Source organism: Pleurodeles waltl, chromosome 3_2 (genome assembly GCF_031143425.1).
Source record: "Pleurodeles waltl isolate 20211129_DDA chromosome 3_2, aPleWal1.hap1.20221129, whole genome shotgun sequence".
NCBI lineage: Eukaryota > Metazoa > Chordata > Amphibia > Caudata > Salamandridae > Pleurodeles > Pleurodeles waltl.
In genome coordinates this window covers 36,422,864-36,440,432 of record NC_090441.1, presented here as the reverse complement: position 1 = coordinate 36,440,432, position 17,569 = coordinate 36,422,864, and the positions used below count along the sequence as shown (strand labels likewise).

At 46.4% G+C, this 17,569-nt stretch overlaps 1 protein-coding gene across 1 annotated transcript in view; it reads left to right on the top strand.

The window, feature by feature from the left end:
* The window catches only part of P2RX1 (purinergic receptor P2X 1), a 450,021-nt gene that overhangs the window by 26,983 nt on the left and 405,469 nt on the right, over positions 1-17,569 (top strand). The gene's annotated exons all lie outside the window — the stretch shown is intronic.

Sequence of the window (17,569 nt, the reverse complement as noted above, 5' to 3'; positions counted from 1 at the left end):
TATATTGGTGAGGGCCTATCAAGCCCTGACAGGCCCTTTCCTTTCCCACTGCAACAGTGTGGGGGTATATACAGGTTATCAGTATTTTTCACTATTATTTTCTAAACCTGGCCACTATATTTCACTAGTTCCTGAGCATCTTTGGCAGGAACTTGAAGAGAGGGGAGTTTGGAGGAAAGGGGTAAGGAGCATATACCCTTGCATCTTGATGAAGAGTTTGTGGAAGTGGTTGTCACCACCCTTCAGAGAACCATGTCCCTTGCACTACAGCCCTTGAGCAGGACATTGTTGTTGGTGGCTGCGCAACGCAGCATAACCCCCCCCCTTTGGTTGTAAGTCCCTGGATACCACTGGTACCTCAAGGGGCTTCTCCACCACAAAACAGGGTCCAGCCTAGAGTTCATTAATTTCTCCCCTCCATCTGACTCTTTCTTAAGACTCAGAGTGGCGCTCTTGAAATGTAGAGCCAATGTCTTAATGGATCCTTCGGATCTCAACCAACCTAGGCTAACCCCTGTCTTCAATGTACAGCTTCTTCTATGTGTGAACCAGGATGATGGGGAAGAATATGGTGACCCTGACCAAGATGATTTTGATTATACCCAGGGCCCATTAGACCTTGGAGACTGGTCCAAAGCTCCCTAGGTTGGAGTTGTCCTCTAGCGAGGGTAATACAGGGTCAATAGGACCTGAAGGCATGCTGGACCCAGATGATATATACCACCCATGTTCTGCGAAGTGAGCTCCGGCAGCTAAAGTGGCCCTGTACCTGGGTAGCTGAGTCTTGAAAGCCTTGGACAAAGAGGTTAGAGGCTGCCTTCGGGTGGAATGCCCTCTCCCTTGCCTTGATGATAAAGTCACTCTAACACTGGAGATCAATAGCAAATTAGCCACTTTCATAATTAAGCTAATTAAAGGCTCTAAAAAGGGTATCGATTGTTTCTGGAAGACCTTTGAGACAAAGTCATTAGTAATCCTCGGGCCCCGAAAAAAGATTTTGGATATGGCCAAGGAGGTTAAGGAGACTAGCAACATAATTTATCCATAAATACTGTCAGGCTGGACACAGAAAGTAATATGTTTCCTCTGGAATGCTAATTATACATATTCTACTGAGAGGAGGCGTTCCCTACTAATTAAGATCGACCCCAAGTTGGGCGTGCTGGCAACCTATGAAGCAGAAACAATTGTGGATGGTGGACTCTTTGGGTAGCCATTCACAAAGGAACTTGGGGAAATGTGTTACTCCTCACTGGGCAAAGCCCAGCAGTCAGTTAAGTAAGACTTCAGAAAACGGGTTTTTGGAGGGGCCGGGAGAGGCAGAGGGCACTCTTTCATCCACCCTTAGTCATCTACCCCAACTCACCAACCCTCCAGAGTTCACAGAGTAATTGCCAGTTCAACTACAAATTTGAGGATTTAAAACCTACTGCGACTTATGATGATCCAGCTGCTTCCTGCTGCAGACTCCTTCTCTACAGAGACAGGTATTTGCCCTTGTAGTTCTTGGGCACCATAAGGTCAAACGTCTTCCACTCAATTACTGGTGAAGAAGGCACCTACTCACTGCAGAATGCTGGAATGCTACATTAGATATTCAGGTGAAAGCGAACTCTATCAACTTCTCATCTTTACCTTGCTTCAGCATTATGTGAGTTGACATCTACCCAAGTAAATGGGTTGATTATCACCTCCTTTGGAATTGCATGCTCATTCACTAGTAAAACTTCCATTTGCTCTTGAACCACAATTCTTCCAGAATTTATATTGTTTAATGTATGTTTAATATATCTATTTGTGATACATGAAACTTGTTAGCCAAAACATAAATGATCATTCTATTCAGAATACCAGGTGAAATCACCAACTTGCAGAATAAGCGCTCTACAGAATTGCACCGTCAATGAAAGGATACATAGGGAAATGTGCAATTACTGTTTTTTTCCTTCATGTTTACATACCGTTACAGTTAATACTTCTCATAAAAGTAAGTAGATGTGTAATCAGTATAGCAAATTTACACTTATGTACATATATATTTATCTTGATGATATACTGGTGGTCCATATTTTGGATTCAGTATTGTTGCAGGTCTAAATCAAATTATCAACATTGTTGTACCAGGCTGCCAAAAAAACCTGGTGTAATCATTTCTAAATGTCCACTCTAATTGCCAACGAGCCAACCAAAGCCTGGCATTTCTGATTCCAGAATACCACACCAAAAGAAGTTTGTCTGCTGGGATCTTACTTTTCTATGTTTACATCGCTCATTCACCCCACAGAGCTTCCTGGGATTAAAAAGACTACCTTGGTCTCCCACATCAAGGTACCTTAAGGAAAAGAACCAGCACAGAGCCAAGTCATTTTAAGGAGTAGGAGATCAGCTATGCTCCTTCTCCTTAACGAGAATGGAGGAGTATTTTAGAGACTTGATGTTAGTACAGAGAAGGTTCATCACCAAGTATAAGGCACTTGAGATGCAGTGCCACCAACAAGATCTGATTTGTTGGGAGCACTGTCCACCAACAGGTGTAATGAACAGGGTGTTACCTTATGAATTAAAGGACTGTCCCATACAGACACATACACATAAGCTAACCAAAAATAACTGAACAAATGACAAGTCACCAAATAAAAATAGCATGAAGCACATAGAAAACCCAGCCAATCAGGTTGTTCTATCCAGAGAAAAATTTATGTTTTTAAAGTAGGGCTGCCATCTTTAAACCTCTTCTTGGATGATGCTATAAAATACCTGACAAAGTTCTTGGATGATACTATAACAGACCTGACAAAGATCTGTATCTTTGTGAAAGAGCTGCCATCTTTAAACTCCTGAACTTCCTTCTGGCTGCAATAGACCAGTCAATGGATCTTCAAATCCCTTGCCTGTCTTCATGCTAATATAGGGAGTCAGGCAAAAGGTGTGTTTTATTGTGTGGGAGCTAATAGATGTCAACCCCAGGACTTACTACATCAAGCATTAACAGCCAGGGTAGTGGTTAATGTCCTCATTTAGGCAGTGCCGTTATAAAAGATTGAGGCAGCCCAGATAATGCTGTAATGTGCTTCACATTTGAGAATCTGTCTCTGGTAACCCCATCTCCCATATCAGCTATATTCAGATGCTGAGCTTCTAAATGTTATACAGGTCACCACCAGGGACCTGTGGTGGTAAGACTCACAGAAAGAAAGTATCCCAACTTCTTCCACACATGTCTGGGAAATGTATTGAAATAAAATAGTGCCACGGAGACCAGGTATGTACAATGTGCAATTAAGAAGGAATATTTACCTGGCTGTCAGACAGATAGTACAAAGTCTCTGCTATCCAGCTTCCGGTCAAAATAGCACCTTATCTCTGCTATTTAGCTGGATATAGACTAAATAGTAAATTTGATGTACAGTTGGACCAGCAGTCAGACAGCAGTCAGACAAATAGTGTAATGGAGGTCTTTATTTAGCTGATCATAAAGAAAAAAGAGAATGCAGGCAACGGTAGTATGGTTGCCATCTTCTAATGTGGATGCAACATGTGTGAAGCATTTGAAAGTAAGTGCATCTACAAATGTACAAAAGTTTGTAAAACGTAAGTGCATCAATTAAGCTAAGCTGTTTCCAGATAAAGAAAAAGTAAAATCGGGTTTGAATACAACCATTTATGTTATTCTAATATTCAAATAAGACATCTAGAAATTAAAAAAAACCCTTCAGCATATGGTACACAGATACTTTGTTCTTCAGTCGGGGTATGTGACTGTCAGCAAAGAATACTCAGTAAAAGTAGGTTTATGGCATTCATGCTTATTGGTCCTGTGTCATGAGTGGCACCTTCAGCCGCACTGACATTTTAGTCACCTGCACAATGCATCTTGGGATGGTAGTTTGATTTTGAACATGCCAACCAGCGTAAGATCCTGTCTCTACTCTGCCTTACTTTCTGTACTTGACAGTGCTGTCTCAGCAAAAGAAACCTGGAAGCCAAATTAAAACAAGAAATTCTGTGTGACAGGTTTGGAGACTCTATCTGACTAAAATCATTGTGGAGTGCTGCTGGGGAAGGAATCAATAGGGAGAGGAGAATGGAAAATAGGAGAATAAGGGCCAAGAGGTTAACCAGTAGGAGGGCTAGGATGACCAGAGCTATGAGGTCCAGGAGAAGAAGAACCAGGATTAGGGAGACCTAATCTATGAGGACCAGGGTTACCAATGCCATAGGAGACCAGGACCAAACAGACAATGAGGAACAGGACAATGAATAACAGCACTAGGGGCACCAGGCACATGATTATAAGGATCAGGTGGGCCAGGAGGAGGTAGAACAGGAGGATCTGGACCCAGTGGACAAGGGCCCGAAGGAACAGAAGGACCAGAGGTAGAAGGACAGAATGCCTTGGACCATGATGACAAGGAGGGCTGTCAGGGCCTGTGGGCACGACCAAGACCAGAGGGATGAGGACAGCCAGGGCCAGCAGTAGCAGACCCAAGGAGACAGACTAAAGAGAACATGTACCTGGAAGCCAATAGAGAGAAGGACCGGAGACATGAGGGCCACGACTAAAGACATCAGATCAAGGAGGACTAAGGGGCCAGAAGCAAAAGTACCAGGACAGGAAGACCATAATCAGAACTACTAAGGCTACCAGGACCTATAGACTCTAGATTAGACTGTTATAAAGGACAAGAAAGTCTAAGTTCAGTGGGACCAGGATCAGTAGGTCCAGGAGTGTCAGACTAGGGGGGATCGGTACCAGGGTGCCAAGATCTACGTTAACCAGGGTGCCCCACAACATAAGAACTAGAAGAACCAGTGCCAAAGGGATGAGGAAGACTAGACCAAATAGGACTGTTACTATGAGGATCATGATATAGGGGCCCATAGTCAGATGGACAATAGCAAGGTAGGATAGGCATACCTGGAGACCAGGAGGACTATTAGGAGAAGGATGGGGTAGGATGGCCGGGGACAAGCAGGGCTATGGAAACCAAGGCCAGTAGAACTAGCATAGCACCAAAAGGCTCAATACGTGAGGGACAGACAAATGCGTTCCAGAATAAGAACAAGACTGCATGGACCACGGATACCAGGATCATAAGGATAAGGTACAGGCAAACAAGGGGACTAGGTAAACAAGGGAAGCAGGACCAGGAGGACTGATGGAGGATGATTAGGGTGAGGAGGATGAAAGTGTGCCCAGGACCAGAAGCCTGTAAAACAGGAGACCCTGGATCCAAATGACATGGGGCAGATGTATCTGGGAATGATGACCAGTAAAACCAGGACCAGAAAGTACAGGGTCAGGAAATTCTTAGACTAGCATGAATCGGAGGTCAAGGAACATCAGAACTAAGCTAGGATGATCAGTGAAATGATAAGTTATTGCAGAGCCATACAGGCAAGTAGCAGGAGAACGAGGGCCAGGAGGATCAGAACAAGAATATAGAGGATTACAAAGATCAGGACCTGAAAGGTAATGGCCAATATGTCCCTGGTAATATAATACACAGGACAGGGATTAGGAAGACTGGGGGGGCAGTACCAAGAGCACCCGGAATATCAGAGCAAGAAAACTAGGTAAACTAAAAGGATCATGACCAGGAGAACCAGAAACAGGGGTAAGAGGATCTTGAAAATCAGTACGTAGGGGACCAGGGCTCGGTTTATCAAGAGGGACAGAACAATCATTACAGGTAGCAGGACCAGGGTGAGGAGGTTCTGAGATAAGAAGGCCAAACAACATCTGAAGACCAAATGGAATGGACAGTGATGGGCAGGAGAACCAGGACCAAAATGACCAGTCTCAGGAGGTTCCGAATAAGGAAAACCTGGATCAAGAGGACCTGGATCAATGGCTGCAGCACCATTAGGACTAAATGGACAAAGAACAGATCTAGGAGAACAAGGAGGTGCTGGGAAACAAGAAAGAAGATGGACCAGGACCTTGGGTACCAGGGATAGGAGTTTGACAGTGAGGAAAACCAGTACAAAGTGACTAGGACCAAGAGGACCGCAAAGGAACAGAGCCTGATGGGCCAAGACTGTGCAAATGACCAAGTTGATCAGCACCAAGGAGACCAAGACTAAGATAGCAGGTGGGGCAGGTCCAGGAGAACTAGATCCAGGAGAACCCAACTTATAAGGAACAGGATTAAGAGAATCTGTGCCAAAGGCACAGAATCTCAAGAAGGACCAGGATCAGAATCTTGAGTAAGAGGACCAGGACGAAGAGGAAAAGGAGGTTCAGGTTGATCAAGACCAGAGACATCAGGACCAGAATGACCATAGCCTGGGGTTCAAGGCCACAAATCTAGGAACATGATCACCAGGAAGATGAGCAACAGGTTGGCCAGGCCCAGGAAGACCAGATAAAAGTGGATCATGATGAACTTGTGTAGCAACACGAGGACAAGCAGCAAGAAGGTCAGGACCAAGAGGACCAGGATTAGATCCAGAAAGACAAGATACAGGCCAATAGGACCAGGCCCAGAAATAGCAAGGAAAATGAGGGAGTCAGCATCAAGAATACCAGTAGGACCCTACCCAGGAGGACCGTGACCAGAGCAAAGAGTATCAGATGGATCAGCACTAGTAGGACCATGGACAGGCTTAGGAATGCCAGGGGGACCCTTACCATAGGACTAGGACCAAGTGGAGAAGAAAGACCAGGATTGGGTAGTAGGATCAGGGTAAGTAGGATCAGGAGGACCAGAACAGTCGGAGCCAGAAAGGCTAAGGAGACTGGACCTGGATTGTCAGGAGGATCAGGATGAAAATGATAAGGCTCAGAAGAACCCAAACAAGAGAGACCCACGACCAGGAGGGCCCAGACAATTGGGTGCAGTGCCAGAAGAACAATGAGGACAAGGCACAGGGCTTTGGGGCAAGGATGGACAAGGATGATCCAAAGCAGGAACACAAGAGCTAAGACGGTAAGCCCTAAGAGGACAAGGACACAAGAGGCCAGGTAGACTGAGGGGACCTGTAAGACCAGGAACTGATGTATTGGGATCGAGATGTGTAGAGTGAGAAGGATCTGAAGGACCAGGTTAACTGAACAAGGGCCAAGAGGAATGAAAAAAAGAGCTAGGAGAAAGGGGCCTGAAAGGACAAGGGTCGCCAGAAATAGCAAAGCCAAAAGAGGATAAGTCAAACAAAGACCCAAAAAAGGAGACCAGAAGCAAAAGGATCAAATCTAGTGGGCACAAAACCAGGAAGAGAAAATGGACTGTGAGGGCCAGGAATAGGAAGATCACTGCTATGCAAACCAGACTAAGAGTGAGGAAGATTAGGACCAGTGGACCCACAACCAAGGAGGAAAGGAAGCTCAATTCACAGAGGCCCATAGTATGAGGACCTGCCATCCCAGGACAAGCAGGACCAGGATGAGGAGGAAAAGGAAGACCAGGACTAGGAAGGCCAGGATGACAAGAGCCATGATGACCAAGATGGGTGTCTGAGCACAGCTAAGAGCAGGATGACCTGAACAAGCAGGATCAGGATAGGGTGGACAAGTTAGTCCAAGATGACAACAAGCAAGAGGACCGTGGCCAATAGTATCATGAGATGTTGGAGGAAGACATGGAGTACTAGTCATGTCAGAAGTAGGTGGACTAGGACCATTGATACCAGGGACCAAAAGGTAGAGGATTAGGTGTAATAGACATCAGAATAGCAGGAACAGGGCTAGGAGGACCAGAGAGGTCAGATCAAAGGGACCAGAACCTGATTTTCCAAGTGGAGCAGAAAAACTAGGAACTGGGGTATTGGGACAAAGATGGTGAGGATCAGAGGAACCAGGTGCTGGTTTGCGTCAAAATGTTTACCGCTGGCTAACGCCATTCCTACGCGCCGTGCGGGTGCCTTATTTAAGGAATGACGTTAGCTGGCGCTGTGGACTGGTCTGAGTAAAAATAAATTACTCAAACCAGGCAGCGCCGGGGTAGGGGAAAATGGGGGTTGTGCGTAAAAAAATGGTGCAAGTCAGGTTTGAGGCAAAAATCATGCCTCAAACCGGACTTGCGCCATTTTTTGACGCACAACCCCCATTGAAATGACTCCTGTCTTAGCAAAGACAGGAGTCATGCCCCCTTGCCCAATGGCCATGCCCAGGGGACTTCTGTCCCCTGGGCATGGTCATTGGGCACAGTGGCATGTAGGGGGGCCCAAATTATGCCCCCCTATGCCACTTAAAAAAATAAAATAAATACTTACCCCAACTAACCTGTACTTACCTGTGATGGGTCCCCCCATCCATGGGTGTCCTCCAGGGGTGGGCGAGGGTGTCAGGCAGTGTCCCTGGGGGCAGGGAAGAGCACCTCTGGACTCTTTCCATGGTCAGAGACCATGGAAGTGAGCCCACAGGTCCCTTACTGCCTGCCTTGACCCAGGCGTTAAAAAACGTTGCACATCAGGCTGTGTGCCGTTTTTTAAGGCCAGCCCTCTCCTGTGCGTCAAAATGACGCAGGAATATAAATAAGGCACACAGGCCTTAAAGTCATTTTTTGGTCGGGAACACCTACCTTGCATTTCATTAACGCAAGGCAGTTTCCCTCATCCAAAAAATGACGCACACAGAGGAATTTTGACGTCCGCGGGCTCGGGCGTAAAAATTTAAATATGGTGCACGGTTTGCACCGAATGTGCATCAAACCTTTTGACTCACATTCAGCGCAAACAGGGTATAAATATGTGCCTAAGAGTGCCAGCCCTAAGAGAAGCAGTACAACAAGGCTAGGTGGATAAAGACCCAGCAGACCAGTAGGATCAGGATGACGATCAGTAGTGCCAGGATCAGGAGGCCCAGGAAAAGCTAATTCAAGGAGCAGTGTCCAGAAGACCAGGATCAGGAAGGAGTACAACCATTTAGACTAGGGTCAGAAAAACCGAAGAAAGCCAGAAAATGAGGACTAGGAGGAGAACCAAAACCTAAATGCCCAGAATGACTGAAAAGTGAAGGAAGAAGACCATGGGCAGGAGGATACCTATGTGAGTTTAAGCTACATGTATTAGGTTATTACTTTTGTAAATGTTTCTTATTCAGGCTTCCTATTCTGCCAACCCCTAGAAGTCCCCACCCATTTAGCACACACATAGAACTGGTAAGTATTTGCTAAAAAAAAATCAGAGCATGCAAATTGAATACAAAACAGGGCTGTTCATTCTGATCTCTGAGTGTAGAAGATGTGGTCTGATGCTGGCACAGTAGTCTGAGGGGGGATCTGAGGGCACAGGGGCTGAAACTTGGCAAAGGAGTTTAAAGGTGGGTGGGTGAGAATGAGTCTAGTCCATGATGGATAACAGAAAGGGTTTGAGAAACTCAGATGGCTGAAGTCAGGAAAAATAGTTAATGGTTACAAAGAGGTCAAAGGGATTTGCCAATCATCAAAAGGAAGTGCAAAATCATAAGGCTCTAATGATCTGAAGAGGGGGTAGTAGAGGCTCCAGATAGATTGTCTCACATGGTCTGTGTGAACCCCAAATTCCATGAGTGTATATGTGAGGTGGGTATGTAGAAAGTACACATTTACTAAGAAGTCATGCAACGCAAGGCAGCTAGATAACTTGCTGCACTGATTTGTGTGACATAGAGAAAGCAGAAATGTGCCATATTTACTAAGATTCTATGCCTTTCTGCTCTTGTCCTGTGCTGGCACACTGTGTGCTGACTAGCGCCAATGCAGACACCCTTGCACTGTGCATTATGAATAGGATTGTTCTGTGCAGGAAGGGACACCTTTGAGGCTTTTTGCAGCACACATAGAAAGGGAAGTAAAAAGGAGCAATATAGATAGTTCTCCTTGTTGCGCCTCACTTGTGAAGGCGTACCATATCAGTGCAATCCCAGGTTTGCTCACCTTAGTTAATCTGGAATTGCATCAAATCCATTGGTGGATGCAAGCAAATGCCTGTGCTCCATCCACGGAACACCTTCTCAGCACAGGGTCATGCAAGGCAGTGATTTGGATTTACTGAGCCATGCAGAGCAATGCAAGATTTCTTTGTAAGTCTAGGTAAATCCCTTTTAAGGGCTTCCGTCACCTTGTGTGATGCAAGGGCAACAAATCCCTTAGCAAATCTCTCTCCAAGTGCATATTTACAAGAATGATGCACCACTTTTCCTGTGTGCCCTTAACTCCACCTAACAACACCATGTTTATGCCGTATTTACAATACAGTGCACCATGGCGGTTGTTAGCACAATAGCATCAAAACTTTTGATGATATTATGGGTTTTGCTGCACTAGCATAAAAAATGTTGCCGCTAATGCAGTAAAGTGGAAGGAGGCCCATAGGTTACTATGGGTGTGTCATTTTAACATCTGCTTTGAGCAGGCATTAAAAATGAAGCCAAAAATGGTGCAGTGAAATGTTATAAATTTCACTGTGCCATTTTTGCTGGCCTCCTTGTGTCAGAACGAACCCTTGCATATATTATGCCTGATGCAGGCATGCTGTAGCGCAAGGGGGGACAAAGTGATGCAATGCATGCATTTTGCCACTTTGTAAATACGGCGCAGCAAAAATGCCTCCTTAACGCCACATTACTGTGAAAAAAAATTACGTTAATGTGGCACAAGGAGGTGCTAGGTGCTTGTAAATAGGCCTCTTTGTGTGATGAAAATCTTAGTGCATGGACCAGTGGGATACATTTTGCAGAACATGAAATGAGAGTAGATACAGTTTCCCTACACAGTAGGTATGCATTGACTGTACACCTGTGGATAGAGGGTGAAGACCCAGAAGTGAGGTTGAATTGAGAAAAGGCTATCCAAAAAAGTCTGTGAGGTCCTTTTCAGCAAAGGGCTACTGATCGGTCCTTCCTGAGTGACTACATAGGGAAGATGGGAGAAGTAAGGGATAGGTCTTAGGTTTCTCTTGCCAAAGGTGTCAAGGTTTCTAAGCAGGATGCCCTTTTGTCTGTGCCTAATGACTACTCAGAAAGGATGATGACAGCCAGGTTCTGAGATCTCATGCCTCCGTCTGTCCTTGTCCTAGATACTTCTGCTTGGAGCCAGCACTATTGCTACTGCTGCAAGAGCCATCACCTAACCCAAAGGCTGTGTCTGAGCAACAGGCAGAAAATTATATTTGAAAGACAAACATCCCAAATCAGTTGGTAAACCTCAATAGTGTCTCCAAATTCCCTATCCTGAAAATTAGTATTAAAGTGAAACTTTGAAGTGATCGATCAATAGGTTGGAGGTAACAAAATGTCTCTGTATATTAAGTGTCCTATTTCTTGCAATATTTGTAATGAAGTTGATGAATAAAAATCCCAGTGAGTTTCTTTTCTTCTATGTCTTTCTCTGATTTACTTGTAGAATTCATTCATATTCCAATGATATTAAGTTCAATTAAATATAGTCTCATTCCTTTGCTTGTGGCTTCAATAGAGAATAATTCATCTGATGGCCCCACAATGTACATGCCATCAAAGGAAGGACTTCATACCATCTATCCTAGTTAGAGTAAAACCTGCCTGTAAGGGGCATGAAAAAAATAATGAACTTGTCACCCTGGGAGAAACCTCCAGCATGGGGGACCATTAGGTTTTTCGTTTTTCAAAAACAAACTTCTGCTTTGTTAGTTTGTGTTTGAGAAACAAATATTTCTTTAAAAGTTTGCTAGGTAGTCATCACATCTGACTGTACTTATCTTCAAAGATTTTATGCAGAGACAAGAACCTACCATGACAGCAGTTCCTGCCAATGTAGAGAGATGTCCACAGGGCCAGTGGACAACTCTAAATTTGGTGGCTGGATGTCCCTCAGGATGCCAGCGGTATTGTCCTCGCCACCTTCAGGAAGAGAACACTGTACTTAAAACTCTACACCATGCCCATGGTTTCTCTCAGTTCTCTCATGAATTGTAATAAAGCCTCTCAATTATACTGTGTTTGTCATTTCATAAGGGACTCTATGCAATTGTTCCCATTTTGATAAAATCACCCCAAATATTAGATGCCTCCATGTTACTGGGGTAGAACATTTCCTTTTCTGACTTTTGCTTTTACAACTCATTGTTTTCAGATTTTTTAGCCTGATTTGTTTATTGGAACTGAGCAGAAGTAATAATTTCAGAATGCATTGATGTCCTGCAGAAAATAGGTGTTCTCATAACATGGAGCCTTTCATTAATCCTACATCTAGCCCTTGTACATTCCCATTGGTTTGTGAGTAAGAGCGAGTATATAGCTTTAGAAGAGTAAACAGCTTTAACTAGTCTTACAAAGGGGGGGTGTGGCCTGCGACCGATGAAGCCGCACGCCAAGAGCGGAGCTCCCGGCGGCTGGTGGAGGGCCCTAAGTATCCTGTTGATTTGGCAAACCCGAGGGTGGATCTGAGCGGTGTCGGAGGGCCCGAGCAGCGGGAGCGCCGACGCCCGTACTTTTCAGAAGCAGAGGGGGCCTGTTGGACCTGGCCCTTTTACAGGGTCATTCCCCAGAATTTTTGCTTTTGCCTTCTTATTTTTCTGACCTTTGTTGGCTGACGTTTTGACCCTGAGCACTTTTTCACTGCTAACCAGTGCTAAAGTGCATGTGCTCTCTCTAACAAATTTGGTATGATTGGATTATACCTAATTGGCATATTTAATTTACCTATAAGTCCCTTGTAAAGTGGTATCCCTATACCCAGGGCCTGTAAATTAAATGCTACTAGTGGGCCTGCAGCGCTGCTTGCGCCACCCACTGAAGTAGCCTTTCAAACCTATCTAAGGCCTGCTAGCGCAGAGCCTGTGTGCGCAGTTTTCTGCAACAGGGACCTGGCATCTAAATTTACTTGCCAGGCCCAGAACTCCCCTTTTACTACATGTAAGTCACCCCTAAGGTACGCCCTAGCTAGTCCTTTGGGCAGAGTGCCATGTATGTAGAAGGCAAGACATGTGCCATGTTGCGTGGCCTGTCCTGGTAGTGACAAACAGCCTAACTTGGTGTCTCACTGCTGTGAGTGCTGCCCTCTCATAGGATTGCATTGGAAATGCCCTGCCTTAGGTGTAAGGGGTATTGTCTGATTTATGAGGGGTAGCGTAGGCATGTTTGGTATGGTTGTGACAGTGGTAAGAAATGCTGCTTACTTGTGTAGGTGTATTTTTTATTACTATCACAGAAATGCCACTTCTAGAAAGTGCGCATTTATCTGTGCTTATAACTTTGGTGTTATGCAGCTTGTCTCCAATCAACGTCTGGGCAGACTGACAGTTGGGGCTTTGTGCCTACTTCTCAGACAGCCTGAACACAGGGAGGGTGGAGGTGACACAGAGGTGCATCTACAAACTGTAAAGCCTTCCTGGGCTGAGAGAAGGGAGAGGCGGGGCACACCTGCATTTGTAAAGACTGTGCTCTGGCCTCACACAATAGGGTCGTTAACCCCCCACTGATGTTTGGAGCCTGTGCTGAAAGGATTGAGGGGGCACTCCCAGAACCAGTGGGTAACTGGCTGGAACCTCCTCTCCCTACCATTGAAAAACACTGTAAGAACTGACTATAAGTACATAGGAATTTTCCCCACAACCGATAGGCCCTGCCTTGGGCCAGGACGTCGGAGACCGTCGGAGGGAGAGGAGGACGCTTATCCCTCGCTTGTGGAAGTCCCAGAGGACTTCCCTTTGTCAGGCGGGCCAGGCGGTAGCCTCACCAGAGGCTCGCCCGGACCGACGGCTCCTTGGATGGCCCCCCTCGTGGGCCAGTGGTATCTGGCAAGGGCCTCTCCCCGTGTACGGGCCAACAGAGGCCTAGGGAGACCCCAGTATTTTGCGGGTCCCTGGAGGGGCCTGTTTTCGAATCGGAGGGGGTGCGTGGCGCCCCCCTCCTCTCTCAAAGGATTTCCCTGACTCAGGGCCCCCCCTCGTGAGGGCTGGTGGAGGCCTAGGGAGGCCCCCAGCAATCCGGGTCCCCAGAGGGGCCCCTTTCACCAGATTGAGGAGGTGCATGCCGCCCTCTTCTCCCCAGGAAATCCGAGGCCCCCGTTTTTGCGCATAGGAGCGCCGGGGGCCCCATTGTTCGCCTTTTAGGCACTGGAAGTGCCGCTCCTACCATAAAACAGGTACATTTCAGGGAATTTATACTCTAGAAGCCTAATACAAACTTACAGATGTTTGCTATTTCCTACCTGTTTACTGGTGATACATATATGTGCTAATGTTCCTTTTCTAGGCATGTCTAGCTGATATGTATGTATATGACTTGTGGTATATTCTATAATGGTCCTTTCATGGGTATTTAGAAATTGTTCATGACAAGTGCATATACCTTTTATTATACTTCCTGACTAGTGCTTATGTTGCCGAATTCTGCGTACTTACGTGTCCTAATGTGACAACTGCATATTCTTGCAGAGTATTAGTAACTTGTGTAACCCTCTGACAAATGCTAAGGTAGCAGGGTATTACTTACGTGTAATGTTGGTCTAATTATGTTTTGTGCAATACAGATTATTTTTACATAGCTCAGTGTTGTGTTTACTTTGTGGTGTACATTTTGCGTCACGTGTGTTGTGTGTTGTGCAGATGCTTTACACATTGCCTCCAGGTTAAGCCTGACTGCTCATGCCAAGCTACCAAGGGGGAGAGCAGGGGTTATTTTGGACGTGTAACTCCCAAGCCCTGACTAGAGTGGGTAGGTTCTGCCTGGCTGAGGTGCATACCCTAGGCAACCAGAAACCCCATTTCTAACAGGGCCGATGCGGGACAAGATGGCAGGCGTGGGTCACGGAAGAAAGAGGCTGCGATGACTGCGCTGTGCAAGGGAGTGCAGAATGGAGTGCAGAATGGAGTTGAGTGCGATCGGGACACATCATTGACTGAGAGACCCTGAGGTTGGGTGCTGCGGGGGCGACTGCACCCCCTTTGAGTACTGCTGAGAGTGGTGAGTGGGGGCTGCGCTTGGGTTTACTGGAGCGGAAGGCTCGCTCCGTTGCCATATGCCAGCCTCCGCGGATCGGACGCAGTGGCGGGAGCCACCATCTGTGCCCCTCTTGGTCCCTCAGTAACAAGAGGTTGGGGGGACGGCTGCGCCCCATCGTGCTGAAATTGCCCTACGGCACGTGGCTCATTTTTGTGGGGTGCCACACGGGACACAAATAGCGTGGTTCTCATGGGCCCAGGAGAGAGTGGCAAAATTGGCAACTGCAAGTTTTTCTTAAAAATGGCGGCAAAGTGAGGCACAACCACACAATACTACAGTTTTATAAGGCTACATCACGCTCCATCGCGGGCCCCAGGACTAAGCAGGGGAGATTTGATCCATGTAGGCTAATACCCCCCACAATTGCTGGAGACACAAACGGACTGTGGCTGGAACTGGGCGGTCTGTCTCCTGGACTAATAAAGATTCGAAAACCTGCTGTGAATAGCGACGCTTCATCCCCAAAAGAGAAGGGGAGATAGCATCTATCACGATGGGCAAATCAAAAAGGAGAGAGGGCCAGGACTCGGATGTTAAGGCGCTGCTATGCCACCTGGGCAGACTACTAACACAGGGGTGAGCAGCAGTGTACCAATCCCTGAGACCACACTGGACACTATACTCCAGGCGATCCAAGCCTCTGAGAGGCCCTTGAACACAAAATAGACACTCTGAGAGTAGATCTCTCCCTGCTTAGGGACGACCATCGCAGGCTAACGGATAGACTGGTCTCCAATTAAAGAACCTTTGAACAACTGGCCGCAGATGATAAAGCTCTCTCTGCAGACCTGACAGATCTCACCTCCTGAGTAAAGATACTAGAAACAAGAGTAGAGGATGCCGAAAATCGCAATCGTAGGAGCAATATCCGACTGGTGGGTCTCCCTGAAAAGGTGGAACAAGGGGCGGCGAGTATGGAGACTTTCCAGGAGAAATGGATAAGAGGAGAGGTGGCTCCTGAAGGCTTATCCCCCTTCTGTACGATTGAAAGGGCCCATAGCGTGCCGGCTAGACCTCCTCCCCTGGGGTCAAGACCTCGCCCAATTGTTACCAAACTGATCCATTTTAAAGACAGAGACTATATCTTGGCTCAAGCAAGACTGAAGGGTGAAATAAAGCTGGGGAACCAACAGATAATGATCCTACCGGACTTCACCAGGGAAACGCAAAAACAATGAGCATCTTTCAAGGATACCAAAAGAAAACTCTGTGACTGTGGAATTCAATATGCTATGCTCTTCCCGGCTAAACTGAGAGCATCATACAGCGATAAGACCCACTTTTTCACTTCACCCCAGATGGAATGGGACTGGTTGGAATCTCTTGACTCATCGGCCACCGATTCACAGCAGGGAACAGGCCGAACAACCAGCAAGTGGCGCAACACGCCCAGCAGACGAGGAACAATTGTGGCACCCCCACATCACCAGGCACTACAGAAAATGCAAGAAGCAGTAGACGTTGCAGCAGTTATGAGTGGGGAAAATCCTGCTTCGACTCAATCCTCCAAGGCCCTCTCTGATCATTTTGGTAGTGCATCCGTTTCATCTCAAGAAACGTCCGTTAGTATGCCTAAAGTAATGGCGAGATCTTCTGAGGATATTATTTGAGTTCTGTAAGCATTTGTGTTGATGTTCTTGGGGAGTAGCCACGCAGACGGAATATAACAGCTTTCACTACTGAAAAGTGACAGATGACTTGCAAGCAGTATGTGGGTCCTGAGAGGGAGAGGATTGCGGTTAACCCAGGGAGGCTCACTGTGGGAGCACATAGTCCATGGGTCCTCCTCCTGTCTGCATAACATAATGACCTGTGGTGGATACAGGGATGGCTGAGTAGCAATACTGATGGAACATGACTCAGTCTGATTGGGCGCCCAATGGCACGCCAGGATGCTGGCTCTCGGTCGTTGATGTGTCTACCTACCTACTTAATGTTAGTTATTGCTTTAACAGTTTGGACGGGGATAGGTATAGATACCGGTCTTAGGGAGAGAGAGTTGGGGTATTGGGGTTCTAGTTGTATGTGTTACAGATTGTTTGCTCCCAGCACAGTGACATTTGCAGTATTTAAAACCAGGATGAGCACATTTCTGATAATACGCCCCACGCTGCTATGGGGGGATGAGAGCAACATGATTTTCCACACCTATACATTATGGATTCCTCCTTGACTTACAAAATAATTACCTGGAGTGTCAGAGGTCTGAACAGCATGTGTAAAAGTTATAAGGTTTACAATCAGCTTAAGAGAAGAGGGGTCCATGTAGCCATAATACAGGAAACACACCTCTTAGAACAGGAGGTCAGGGCCCTCACGATGAGATGGCATGGCCAAATATATGCGACAACTTACTCAGCCTTCGCTAGAGGTGTATTAATAAGGGTTCGTCCTGGAGTGCCCTTCCAGAGCACGCACAAAACTATAGATAAGGAGGGGTGATATGTCCGGGTGGCTGGGAGACTAGAGGGAAGAGATATCACAATAGGGGGCATATATGCACAAAAACAGCAACAGGGAGCTTTTCTTACAGTGCTTTTCTGGGAATTGGGACCCTATTTCACACAGGCAACTCTGATAGGGGGAGACTTTAACTGAATTACAGACCCTGAGTTACATAGGTAGCACCCCTCCTGCTGCGTTCCCAAACTACTAAAATGGCTA